Raw genomic sequence first — 14,977 nt, 5'->3', positions numbered from 1 at the left:
GGCAGAGAAGGCCCTGCGGTTCACCCAGTACCATTCTGATCTAGAACAGACTTCTCATCATCCAATACTATAGCTTGTTCTCTAGCATCTTTCAAGACTCAGCACCCTAGATGGGCTGGTTTTCCCTTATAGCTGAAATTGGCTGGACCACAACTCTTTTTCCCTTCACCTATAATGTATCTATGTTCTTGTCTGCATTTACTCTATGACTCTTACCTCAGTTGGTAATTGGCATAATCGAGCATTTAAGTTTTGCAATTTTTAAACAATGTTAATTTGCAATGAAAAATTGTGAATTAACATGGCAAACTTTTACTGAAACTAGAATTGTGCCCAGCTTAGGACCCCCACCCCGCTAACCCCGCCACATACTGTACAATTTCATATCAAGGGTCTAAATAATTCACCTATAGATGCAACTTTGAGAACCAATTCCTTCAAAGAGTATGAGGAGTTGAACACAGAAAATTTTTTCACTATACTCTATACAGTGAAAGTAACAAATGGGCAAATTGTCACAGCCCAACCTTTATGGCTATATTCAGATAAGGTTGTGCATCTGAACTCCTTCAAGAAGTGTATGAGGAGTTGAACACAGCAAATTCTTCACTATGGCCTATTTTGTGAAATTAAGAAAGGACCATAATTCTAGAAAAAAATAGTCAAAGAAAAAGTCCTATATTTTAGGTCATCTTCACATCAATGTGAAACTTTCAAGCATATCCTTTCAATATTGTGTCTGAGGAGTTGGACACACAAGGTTTTTCTCTATATTCTATATAGCAAAACTATTAAAGGATCATAACTATGGTAACAACCATGATGGTCCTGAATCGCTCACCTCTTCCCACATGACCCAGTTTTGAGTATGACGTCTTTTTTTCTATTATTTGTCACAGTGACCTAGTTTTTGAGCTCATGTGACCCAGTTTTGAACTTGACCTAGATATTATCAAGATAAAAATTCTGACCAATTTTCATGAAGATCCATTGAAAAATATGGTCTCTAGAGAGGTCACAAGGTTTTTCTATTATTTGACCTATTGACCTAGTTTTCGAAGGTACGTGACCCTGTTTTGAACTTTACCTAGATATCATCAAGGTGAACACTCTCACTAATTTTCATAAAGATCTCATGAAAAATATGGCCTCTAGGGAGGTCACAAGGTTTTTCTATTTTTATACCTACTGGCCTAGTTTTTGACCGCACGTGACCCAGTTTCGAAATTATCCTAGATATCACCAAGGTGAACATTCAGATCAATTTTCATACAGATCCATTGAAAAATATGGCCTCTAGAGAGGTCAAAAGATTTTAATAATTTTAGACCTACTGACCTAGCTATTGACCGCAGTTGACCCAGTTTTAAATTTGACATAGATATCATCAAGATGAACATTCAGACCAACTTTCATACAGATCCCATGAAAAGTATGGCCTCTAGAGAGGTCACAAGATTTTTCTATTTTTAGACCTACTGACCTAGTTTTTGACCGCACATGACCCTGTTTCGAACTTGACCTAGATATCATCAAGATGAACATTCAGACCAATTTTCATACAGATCCCATGAAAAATATGGCCTTTAGAGAGGTCGCAATGTTTTTCTATTATCTGACCTACTGACCTAGTTTTAGACGGCATGTGACCCACTTTTGAACTTGACCTAGATATCATCAAGATGAACATTCAGACCAACTTTCATACAGATCCCATGAAAAATATGGCCTCTAGAGAGGTCACAAGGTTTTTCTATTATTTGACCTACTGACCTAGTTTTTGTGGGCACGTGACCCACTTTCGAATTTGGCCTTGATTTCATCAAGATGAACATTCTGACCAATTTTCATGAAGATCACATGAGATATATGGCCTCTAGAGAGGTCACAAGGTTTTTCTATTTTTAGACCTACTGACCTACTTTTTGGCCGCACGCGACCCAGTTTCGAACTTGACCTAGATATCACCAAGATGAACATTCAGACCAACTTTCATACAGATCCCATGAAATATATGGCCTCTAGAGAGGTCACAAGGTTTTTCTATTTTTAGACCTACTGACCTAGTTTTTGATGGCACGTGACCCAGCTTCGAACTTGACCTAGGTATCATCAAGGTGAACATTCTGACCAATTTTCATGAAGATCTTATGAAATAAATGGCCTCTAGAGAGGTCACAAGGTTTTTCTATTTTTAGACCTACTGACCTAGTTTTTGATGCACTTGACCCAGTTTCGAACTTGACCTAGATATCTTTAAGATGAACATTCTGACCAACTTTCATAAAGATCCCATGAAAAATGTGACCTCTAGAGTGGTCACAAGCAAAAGTTTACGGACGGACGACGGACGCTGCGCGATCACAAAAGCTCACCTTGTCAAAAAGTGACATGTGAGCTAAAAACAAAAGCTGATGTTCATTTTATTAAGTTACATTCAGTGTTCCCATTCACGTAAATATGTACATGTTACACGCACAGATTTCACATTCCACATAATGAAAAAGTCTCCCGAGGGTGAAATCACACACAGAAAAATAAAACAAGAGGGCCAAGATGGCCCTAGGTCGCTCACCTAAGAAACACTCCATAACAGTGTAAAACATGTTTGACCTAGTGATTTCAAGGAAACAAATATTCTGACCAATTTTCATTAAGATTGGACCAAAAAGTTGGTCTCTTGCGATAAAACAAGCATTTTCTTAGATATGACCTAGTTTTTGACCCTAGATGACCCATGTTCAAACTCGACCTAGATTTTATCAAGGCAATCATTCTGACCAAAATTCATGAAGATCAACTGAAAAATACAGCCTCTATCACATACAGAAGTTTTTTCTTTGATTTGACCAAGTGACCTAGTTTTTGACCTCAGATGACCCATATTCAAATTCGACCTAGATTTCATTAAGGCAATCAACCTGACCAAATTTCATAAAAATCAATTGAAAAAAACAGTCTCTATCGCATACACAAGATTTTTCTTTAATTTGACCTAGTGACCTAGTTTTTGACCTCAGATAACCCATATTCAAAATCGACCTAGATTTCATCAAGACAATCATTCTGACCAAATTTCATACAGATCAATTGAAAAATACATCCTCTATTGCATACACAATGTTTTTCTTCGATTTGACCTAGTGACCTAGTTTTGACCCGAGATGACCCATTTTCGAACACGGCCTAGATTTTATCAAGGTAATCATTCTGGCTAAATTTCATGAAGATCAGTTGAAAAATACAGCCTCTACTGCATACACAAGGTTTTTCTTTGATTTGACCTAGTGACCTAGTTTTTGACCCCAGATGACCTATTTTAGAACTTGGTCTAAATTTCATTAAGGTAATCATTCTGACCAAAATTCATGAAGATCAATTGAAAAAATACAGCCTCTATCGCATACACAAGGTTTTTACGTGATATGACCTAGTGACCTAGTTTTTGACCCCAGATGACCTATTTTCGAACTTGGTCTAAATTTCATCAAGGTAATCATTCTGACCAAAAATTTATGAAGATCAATTGAAAAATACCGCCTCTATCGCATACACAAGGTTTTTCTTTGATTTGACCTAGTGACCTAGTTTTTGACCCGAGATGACCCATTTTCGAACTCGGCCTAGATTTCATCAAGGCAATCATTCTGACCAAAATTCATGAAGATCAATTGAAAAATACAGCCTCTATCGCATACACAAGGTTTTTCTTTGATTTGACCTAGTGACCTAGTTTTTGACCCGAGATGACCCATTTTCGAACTCGCCTAGATTTCATCAAGGTTATCATTCTGACCAATATTCATGAAGAAGAATTGAAAAATACAGCCTCTATCGCATACACAAGGTTTTTCTTGATTTGACCAAGTGACCTAGTTTTAACCCGAGATGACCCATTTTCGAACTCGGCTTAGATTTCATCAAGGTTATCATTCTCACCAATATTCATGAAGATTAATTGAAAAATACCGCCTCTATCGCATACACAAGGTTTTTCTTTGATTTGACCTTGTGACCTAGTTTTTGACCCGAGATGACCCATTTTCGAACTCGGCCTAGATTTCATCAAAGTTATCATTCTGACCAAAATTCGTGAAGATTAAATGAAAAATACAGCCTCTATCGCATACACAAGGTTTTTCTTTGATTTGACCTAGTGACCTAGTTTTTGACCCGAGGTGACCCATTTTCGAACTCGGCCTAGATTTCATCAAGGTTATCATTCTGACCAATATTCATGAAGATTAATTGAAAAATACAGCCTCTATCGCATACACAAGCTAAATGTTGACAGATGACGGACGACGGACGCCGGACATCGAGCGATCAGAAAAACTCACCTGAGCATTGCTCAGGTGAGCTAAAAAGATATCACTGTCCTTAATCAATTTTCCTTAATATCGCCGTCGTATACCTTTGTTGTGGTCACTAATTAAACAAGAGCTCGTAGAACACGAAATGCCCTCCTTGATGCATTCAGTAATTGCACAAGGAACAGAAATTTTTTGGTCACTGTACACAAAAGTTCTACTGTTCTGGGTAAATGTGACCTTGACCTTTGACCTTTTGGCCTTAAAAAAAACAAAACAGGTCATTTGCTGGTTATGATCAACCTCCCTATTAAGTTTCGTGATCCTAGGCCCAAGCGTTCTCAAGTTATCATCCGGAAATGGTTTAACTGTTACGGGTCACTGTGACCTTGACTTTTGGCCTACTGACCTAAAAATCAATAAGGGCCATCTGCTTGTCATGATCAACCTCCCTAACAACTTTCATGATCCTAGGCCCCAGTGTTCTTGAGTTAACATCCGAAAACCGTTTAACTGTTTCAGGTCACTGTGACCTTGACCATTGACCTACTGACCTCAACATCTATAGCGGTAATCTGCTAATCATGATCAACCTCCCTATCAAGTTTTGTTGTCCTAGGCCCAAGCGTTCTCTAGTTATCGTCCGGAAACCGTTTAACTGTTCCGGGTTACTGTGACCTTGACCTTCAACCTACTGACCTCAAAATCAATAAGGGTCATCTGCTGGTCATGATGAACATTCCTATCAATTTTCACGATCTTACGCCCAAGTGTTCTTGAGTTATCATTCAGAAACTGTTCAACTGTTCAGGGTCACTGTGACCTTTGACCTACTGACCTTAAAATCAATAGGGATCATCTGCTGATCAAGACCAACCTCCCTGTCAACTTTCATGATCCTAGGCCATAGCGTTCTTGAGTTATCATCTGGAAACCTTTTAACTGTTCCGTGTCACTGTGACCTTGACCTTTGACCTATTGATCTCAAAATCAATAGGGGATATCTGCTGGTAATGGCCAACTTTCCTGTCAGTTTTCATGATCCTAGGCATAAGCGTTCTTGAGTTATCATCCGGAAACCGTTTACCTGTTCTGGGTCACTGTGACCTTGACCTTCGACCTATTGACCTTAAAATCAATAGGGGTCATCTGCTGTTTATGATCAATCTCCCTACCAACTTTCGTGATCCTAGGCCCAAGCGTTCTTGAGTTATCATCCAGAGACGGATTGGTCTACATACCTACCAACCGACATCTGCAAAACAATATACCCCTCCTTCTTCGAAGGGGGGCATAAATATTTATTCAATTCTGATGCGAGTTGACAGTTTACTTTCTTTTTCAATTCATTTTGGAAACCCGGCTGCATGATGTAGTGGACTGGTACTAAAACTCGATAATGCGGTATCAGTAATGTACGGAAATTATTCACTTACGTCCACGAGATTCTGAGGCCACATTTGTCTGCAACAAAATGGCGCAGCGAAAAAATTCTGAAAAGTTTGGAACTGCGAGTGGGAATGTCCATCAACACGAAATTGACCTGCAAACCCTCATACCCCACCCCCCCCTGCCCCCAATGACCAAGGGTGTAACAGTAAAGCATCCAGAAACACTTGAAATGACCTCTCCTTCATTGAAGTCTAGTCAGTGATGTCAAACACTTCTTATTACACATTATTGTGATAAACAAGAAATGATATACTTAGAAAATCATTTATTTCTTTTTTTTTGAGCACTTTAATTTTGTCACCCCCAGTTTTCATGATTCACCCCCAGTTTTGTTTGGCTGGAGGTGGAAACACCCCTGGCCAAAAAATGAAGTAAGAACACTGACATTGTGAAAGATTTACCTAAGTATATGCTTAATTTTCTTAACACTAGTTAACAACAGCAGAAACATGCAGCTTATTGAATAAAGGCAGTGGCTAGGGGTCTGGTAACCAGACCTTTAGGCAACCTGTACAGGGCTGTCTAGAGGTCCGGTCATCAATACGAATACTGAGAATGGTACTTACAAAGATGAGACTATTATTTTTAATTTATCTTTAAAAACTGAAGACGAATTCAAAGTTTGCTCTCGTATTTTTGTCGCAATTTTAAATACGTTGTAAGTGACAGGAAACAAAAATATGTACAATTCTTTAATCCCATAAAAATTAAGATTGAAAATTTGATAATAATAAATAGCAATTTGTACGCCGTAATTGAAAGCTTTTATCAAACTCTTGTTAATCTCGGGACTGATGAATTAAAGCAATAAACTCATTAATAATTTGTTTTCTTTATTATTTAAGATATGGATTGCGTTTATGAATTATGAAATTCGTTTTACTGTTTGAGAAAATAAAAAACAATGAGTACCGCCAGTCACCGCTGTTAAAATTTCATATTCAATATGCATCGAACCAAGAGTGAGAGCTCACTATACATGTAAAATACTTACAAAAAAAATGTTGTAACAGCAACTTTATGACAACTAACCATAACTTTTACCAACAATTACCTTATACCCTGTTAAAATAGGTTGGACCCCTATCCACTTACTTAGTATAACAGAAAGAAAAAATTATGTGGAAAGCACAACACCAAGTACATCTCCAGTCAGATAGGCAACAACTGTTTTCATATTATCTATTTACTGTCATCCACAAAATTGTCAAAATGTTTTTGAACTCATTCAAAATCTGTGCTGTTACAACTCTATATATTCTGACAGTGAAGCAATTTTTGACTAACAGACCTGTTGGTTCTTGGCACTATCTGATACTGATGTTACAGACCAGGTGTGATGTATTTGGTGCATTCAAACACTATTAAAAATGCCCGATTGATGCAGACAGGCACAGGATTTAAAGTTATGAGGATGACAAATCCACTGTCAATGTTTGTCACCCGGTCACCGAGCCCTACCTCAGTACAGGTGTGCATCACCGTTCAGGTGTAATCTCACGTTTGTTCAACAGGTTAATCATTTTATGTATCGGATATATAAACAGATATGGCTTAAGTGGCAGATAAATTACCTGATACTGTAAAATTAAAAGATGTTTTTGACCCAATTTCCTGTCAATTAAACGCCATATTTGTGATTTACATCCGGGCTTTTGTGTCACCCTCAGCCACCAGGTGGCGACATACAGGTAAATTTAAACGAAATAGTTTACATCGAGCCAAAGAATTTAAGTGTAAAACATATTTATTTAGATTCAATTGACGCAAATTTGTAATTAGAATTTAACCAATTATTAATTTCTGCAACCAAAAGAATAAAGTAACTTATATATTTCGTTGATTTTTTTTTACTCTAAAACCCGCGATGGTCGTTTTAAATCCGTACACATTTTTCTGGCAAGTAACAAAACTTACCACTTAAGTATCTTCCTTACCTGTTAGTGCCCATTACTACAATCCACATATTCACTTACGTTAACTAAGTATCTTGATTTTTGTCAGTTAGTCAGTTATGATTAAGATATTTAAAAAGAAACACTGTTCGGTCCTCCTCTACATCAAAGCGCTCAAAGCACTGATGGCGGCTGCAATTGCTGCTAATCATTTTGTAAAATACTGGAGAAAATGTGATATATTAGGAATTCTAACTATAAATCAGAATAACAAATACTTTTCTGTAAAACATCCAGCTTCTGAAATATCGTTCAAAATAAACGTATTTTCACTGTCTGTCATTGCTTATAAATACACACTGATTTTTAAAATGGGTAATTTTGGTCTTTATTTGATTAATTGTGATGAAAACTGAAAACAATTTACATTGACAGATGTTTTTGTATATAAATAAGAAGGATAAAATAAATATTTTTTCCCAAATCAGTTAGCTTTTTTTTTTATTTCTTCCAAATGCTTTTGAACACTGCTTGCCTGCCGTTGATATTATACTCACTGATTTAGTCCTCAGCAGATAGCTTTGGTTTTTATGAGATTATTGTGAAAGAAAACACCACAAACATGCACCACAAATGTACCTCGCAGTCAGTATATGCCAGTAAGATGTATAATAGGACAAGTGGAGATACAAAAAAAGCAAAAATAAAAATGACCCTATATGTTACACCCTAAAAATAGAAAAATGGATAACTGACGAAAAACAAAACCGTTTTAATGTTGTCACAGATTTTTCTGAAATAAATTAAGTTGAAATGAAAGAGCAGATATTTTTAAACAGTTTGATTGTGTAAATATTTCTCTTGATAAAAAGGAAATGGTGGTAGGAAGTTTTATAGGCCTTTTTCATATTTTGAGAAAATTGTTCTGAAACTGTTAAAATCAAAAGGCATTTCAATGACATGAAAGATGCTTAAAAGTAAAGAGATCCAACATCTAACACCACTGTCAAGAAATTTAAATAAGTATGACCCTTTGTTCATTTTGAGAACAATTGTTACGAAAAGTCTAACCGAGAATCGGCAATTTAAATACGTATATTAACTGGGTATCAAGAAGACTTTAACAACCCACTTATTTATGTTAAAATGTGGATGGCAGTAACAGGCAGTTTTGTCCTGTTAACATACATTGTATTAATTATCTGGATAACACGCAATGTTGCCACTTGCCAGATAATAGCTGGATATGTGATTATGACAGACAATTTTAGAAAAAATTGTCTACATAAATAAGTGGATATGTGGTTGGCATAAATTCGTAATCAGTTATTGTTTACCTGTTAGTTACTTTAAGTATACACTCCTCACTATTTAATTAGTATTACTCACCCGTAAGTTGAAAATTGTTAGTCAGTGTAGTTAAATGGAAAAAGTGAAAACACACTCACATTGTTTAAATATAAGAAAGACTCAGTTATCGATAGAAATTGTTTTATCATATTGCTTTCAGATTTAGCCTTCGTTATACATAAAATATGTAAATCCCCAAACACAAACACAGTGTTACTTCCCCTATCGGGACAGCAGATTGCTTGACAATATTCCTGCGCGGAGGTTGGTAAATCCCAGGTTGCCCAAGACTGCAAACATGAACATGTTGCAGGCTTGGTTTGATTGCGCCTGTTCAGGCTTGGGGTAATCGAATACAGTATTGTAATCACCTGTAATTGATTACTCAAATACAAGTATTCAAATGTATTTGTTACCCTAAATCTGTTTAATGTAATGTAATTTAATAAAATTACAGTGAATTTTTGCTGTAATTATGTTTAAATTTTGATTATCTTGTTATGGAGAAATGTAGGAACCAGGGTATAAATATATAAATTTAAATGTAAGTGTTAATATGCTTGACTTTTCATTGGAATATTCAAATAAGTTCAATGTATTCAAAAACTTTTCTTTCATTATTATCCCTAAAAAATTTGAGAGGTATGATAAATGCAGTTTCCCATCTTTTTATGTTTAACTTTTAAGGATCATAACCCACTGTGTCCCTACATTATTACAGCGGTTTCAGGTTTTGGAAAGGTGGAAAATATGACATTTGGCATTTTGATATACCAAAATTTAAAAATGCACCTGGGAAAAGAAAAAGACACCCTGAATTGAAATCAAATTTTATTATTAGTTTTAGGCAATTTTACTTCAGTGCAGTCAGAGATTTTTGTGAGCAGTCCTATCAGCAACAACCTTTTCCTTTAACCCTTTTGCTGAAAGATGTCAAAATGGGTGTAATTTTTCTTTTACCCAAGGGGTTGTCGGGGCCCGTAAAGTGTGCCCATCCATAATTTCTGTGGGTGATTGTTGATATCTAACTTTTCACCCATTTAAAGTAAGTTTTTACACAGCTTTTACAAAATGAAATTGATTTTATATAAAAATATTGGAAGCATAAATACCGAATATTAAAAAAGGAAATTATGTTTTTAGTTTGTTTCCCAAGCTTAAATAAGGTGCATGATACCCTAAGGAGAGACGTCCCAAAAATGAAGTTTCTCGTTTCACTTTAAAGAATCATTAATTGCATGGTAAAATCTGTAAAATTTAAAACCCCCATATATTAGTTATTTTTCCCTGTATTTCTGTCGTAAAAAAATGGTTATTTGAAAAGTAATAAAATGTATCATGTTTACTAGATTGAAATTTAAATTTGAAATGTAATCAATAACTGTGAAAATTTAATATAAAATGTAATTGTAATTGGAAAAAAATATCGAAGAAATTTGTAAGTAATCAATTAGGGGAAATATGTAATAACCCCCAAGTTGCGTGTTAAAAGTTGGGGCCGTGTGGAAATGATGAAAACTTTACCATAAAGTTGTAAAATAGGTGTTTTATTTTTTTTTTTTTTCCCATGCTTTTTTAGTAAAATAAATGAGGATTTTGTTTGTCTTGAGTAAAATATGGAATATATTCATGAGAAGTGAAAAAATTTTCAAAATTTCCACGAGCGCGTAGCCGAGTGAAAGTAAAAATTTTCCATTCGAGGTGAGAATTTTCCATTTTCACAAAAAACAAAACAAATTTTTTTTTTTTTATGCCCCATTCGTTAAGATGTGCTTTTTGAAAATATTTAATTAGGGGGGAAACAGAGCGCGTAACGGAAGAGTAGAGTGTTGTGATTTAAAAAAAACGATGCAACAAAAAAAATTTCCATTTGTTTTATTTTTTGCTGCATAACGGTATGAAATTTTTTTTAAGTAAAAAAATTTTAATCGAAATAATTAAAAAACAAAGTGCGACTAAAATTTTATCCTGTTTTAAAAAAAATAATTTAAAATTCATACACAATGAATGGAGGGCGGAGTATTTTTCTCCATGTAAAAAAAGGTTTTATTTTTCCAGTGGAGTGAGAGATATGAAAAAATTTAACTGATAGAAACAGTATTTTTTTGTTAGATAAATAAAAAACAAAAGTATCTGTCGAATGTTTATCGCTTCGTGAATATTTATTTACACGGTAATCGTTATAAAGGTATAAATCTTTTTTTTCTTTAAACAAATGCACGTTTTCGTTAAATACAAAACAAAACCAATGAATGTACTTCTTAGGAGTCGTATGCCCCTCAACCAGATGTTGTCCCTTTTCTGTTGGTGGTCATTGGGGTTGCCCGTAGTTTAATAATTCATTGATCGGGAGCTAAAGCTTGCATGGTGGGGTGCATGCAACTGTAAGTGTTTTCCTTTTCGTTTTAAAAAGCTCTTGCGTAAAAAGTAAGAACCTTTTACCCGGGTGAATGTAATTACAGCTTGATTTTTTCAAATTTTTTTTTAACAACTTCAAAAAATTTAAAAAGCAAAATAATGATATTTTTGTGTCTTTGATTTTGTTTTTTTATAATTTAAAACGTTTGTTGTCAATTATGATTATCAAAAAAAAAAGTTTTGATAAACGATAAGAAAAAGCATTTGGCTCTCCAAACACTGTTTATAGAACTATGCCTTTAAGGCGTTTTTTACAAAAAATTTGACTGGAAAGTTTTTTGAAGAGCAACACCCTTTAGTCCCCCCCCCCCCCTTTTGGGCGGCAAAGTTATTGACGAATGTACAACCACTGTCTTTCAATAAAAAATTATTTTTAAAATTCCCTTGACCAAATATGTTAAAAACACATAATAATTACCGAAACAAAATTCACGGAATCTTTTAAACGCAGTTTGGATTTCATTTAAATTTTTTATGGATTTGTTGCCCGCAAAGCATTACCCGCTCTGTCCCGTAATTTTGGAACATTGTGTGGGACTTTTTGCGTTACCGATTTAAACCACCAAGGGGGTTTTTATCACGATGTTAAGGGGGGTCCCAAAATGTTCCCTTAAAGTGTTTTTTTTTGTTTTTGTTTCTTTTGTTTTATTTACAGCGAGGACGCTATAAAAACCACCTAGCTAAGTTAGGACCTCTACAGCTATGGTCCATAAGCGGGACAAATAGGAGGAGAAAATATAACAACACTGCGTTCAATTACGAGGAACTCCTTACATTTACTACACGGCACTTAACGACTGCTGTTGTGATGCTTAATAAAATCTATAAGACGACCTTTTTGTAACTACGAACAGAACGCAGCCAGTTAAAATGATAGCAGACTCGGTTTAACTAAGTTTTTCATGAGATGTAATGAAATGTGCAACACTCCACCCGTAGTTTGTGATCATGGTAATCCTGTTGTAAAAACTTCTTTTTGATATAACAATTTCCACAAAAAAGTACCCAAATAACTTTGAGGAAGCTCTTGAAAAACGGAATAGTTGTGATTCATAGACACAGTGCGATGTTACTCAGGGACATCTCGGCCCCAAAAAGGGGAAGTGGGGATTTCAAAATTGAAATCGTCTCTGTTTTTAAGTTAGTTTTGTATCTAGATACATTCACAATTGAGCCCCACAGAGAAAACCAACATAGGCGTTTGCGACCACATGGATCCAGACCCGCCCGCGCTCTGCGATCTGCGCAGTTGGGGCAGGATCCCTGCTGTTCGCTTTCAAAGCCATTGCAATTAGAGAAACCCTTGCGAGCAGATTGATCGACCCGATGCGCGGATGGTCTGGATCCATGTTGGTCGCAAATTTTTCCACTATGTTGGTTTTCTCATGGCGCGGCTCAGTTGTCAAATGCAAGTCGGAAAATGACGCTTCTAATTCAGAGATATTAAATGTATAAGAAGTCCTTTGGAAGCATAGAATGCAGCCAAGAAAAATAATAGCAGTCTATGCTTGATTTAATCTGTTCATGAGGGGTAACGGAAAGTGAAACACCCCACGCCCCTAGCACCGACTCAAGCAGAATCCTATTACATAGATAATCAATGTATTTCATGATCCAAAACAACCAAAAATATAACAACACTGAATCCAAGTTCGGGGAGAGTTTTTACAGCCACCACACAACACTTTAAAATTGTTGTGACATTAAATAAAATCTATAAGAAGTTCCTTTGGAAGCATATCATGCAACCAATCAAGAAATATAATAGCAGGCTCGATTTGATTGAGTCTATTCATGAGAGAAAATGGTAAGTGCAACACCTCGTACGCCTCCTAGCAACGGCATAAGCGGATTTCTATTAATGTCTAAGGAAAAGAAAATATAACAACACTGAATCCAAGTACATGGAGACATTTAACCACCTGCTACATTGCACTTTTAAATGATAAGCTGCAATCATTTTAGAAATTTGTTTCACCATTTTCGAAAAATGTAAATTGTCTATACTAAAAATATCATCAAGTAACCTTCAGGTTTCATTAAAAACTTCAATAACGTCAAGTCAAACTGGGTCTTAAATGATAAATCATGAAATCCCGGTCATAATGGTACAAAAACAATAAATCAGCAATGAGTTGAGCGCTGCTAGTTCCTGTAGGGACACCAGTTATTTACGTAGGTGTTTTATTGCTAAATTAGTAAATATTTAATCTAATAGAAACCGTTACGTTTCACGTGTCTGATCACTAGACCACAATTTATGTGTTAAATTAACTCTTAGAAAAATGCTCCCGTTTCATTACATGCCAAATAAATTTGTAATTCGAGTTTTCTCTTGCAAATGATTTCTGAGTTAAAGTTATCAGTTATAATTTTACGAGATTGTGTGGTACTGATGAATTAGTGTAACAGATAGAAAAAATGGTACGTGCTTATAATTGAACACTTGTAGTGTTTGTTAAGTAGTATTCTGATAACACTGTTGGAAGTCATAAGGGACAAAAATGGATTTACATCACAGTGTTCTCATATACATACATGCACACCTATACATGGTCTTTTATAGCATTATACAAAGTCAAAACAATAGTATTACATAACGTTGAATAAGCAAAGTACCGATTTTGATATTGGGTTTTTGTAATTTTGGGACACAGTAGTTATGAGCTTTATTTGGTCGTTATCATTTCTGCCTTTAAAATTGATGTATTTATGTACAGGGTCTCCCAAAATATAACTGATAACTTTTCATGTTTTCAATTCATTTTGTAATGTATTTGTGTTGTTATGGTAATATTGCTTGATGATTAATCTACAGGAGCTAAAAATAAGATTTGCATGGAACTGAGATATATATTTGATATTCGGAGTGAACTTGGATTTAGGAGGTAACAAGAAAAGTTTTGATACATTAAGTTGTATGTGAGTGTGGGTTATTTTTTAAAAAAAAACTCCATTTAGTTAATGCCTTGGATACTTTCCGTCACCATTTGCTACCACGGCCATCAACTGACTGGGTTATTTCAGAGAGACATGTCTAAAAGTACATGAAGTAATTCTATATCTAAGAAAAACATTATTTTGTCCTCAATAATTTCTAAATCACCAGTTATAATATAACCGACCGGTTGATAATAGTATATATATTTTGACTGGAATGTTATTTAAGCTGCACATCTAAATCTGAGACAATTTTATTGCACTTCAACAGTAAATTTGTAACCGGGTTTTGTATTTGTAACAAACAGAACTTACTACAAATCTTCTATAAGTCATAAATACTAGATTAATCTTGTAACTTAAATACTAGATTAATATCTATTATTATTTATTTATTTCAGGACATAGTACATAACACAAACAAGACAAACAATTGAATTAGGTACCACAGACAAAAGTTTCAAATATTATCAGATATTGATCATAAGCTTTATAAAATGGATGAGTAGGTAATAAAAATGTAATTGCAATAAATGATTGTCTAGTTATAATTTTAAGATGTAACTTAAGGGTCAAAATAAGATTCATCGGGATCAACGAATTCCAAGCGCA

The 14,977-nt window shown here is 35.0% G+C and overlaps 1 protein-coding gene across 1 annotated transcript in view; it reads right to left on the bottom strand.

Moving 5' to 3' along the window:
- The window catches only part of LOC128559110 (serine/threonine-protein kinase PAK 4-like), a 32,742-nt gene extending 25,279 nt beyond the window's left edge, over nt 1–7,463 (bottom strand). Inside the window, exon 1 of the mRNA XM_053550226.1 lies at nt 7,337–7,463. The gene's annotated coding sequence lies outside the window, so the exon portion shown is untranslated. The remainder of the gene's footprint in view (nt 1–7,336) is intronic.
- Nucleotides 7,464–14,977: the final 7,514 nt, after the last annotated feature.

The sequence above is a fragment of the Mercenaria mercenaria genome, chromosome 1, assembly GCF_021730395.1.
Source record: "Mercenaria mercenaria strain notata chromosome 1, MADL_Memer_1, whole genome shotgun sequence".
Classification (NCBI taxonomy): Eukaryota; Metazoa; Mollusca; class Bivalvia; order Venerida; family Veneridae; genus Mercenaria; species Mercenaria mercenaria.
Note: the sequence above shows the minus strand (reverse complement) of the source record. Positions and strands in the feature narration are given on the sequence as shown.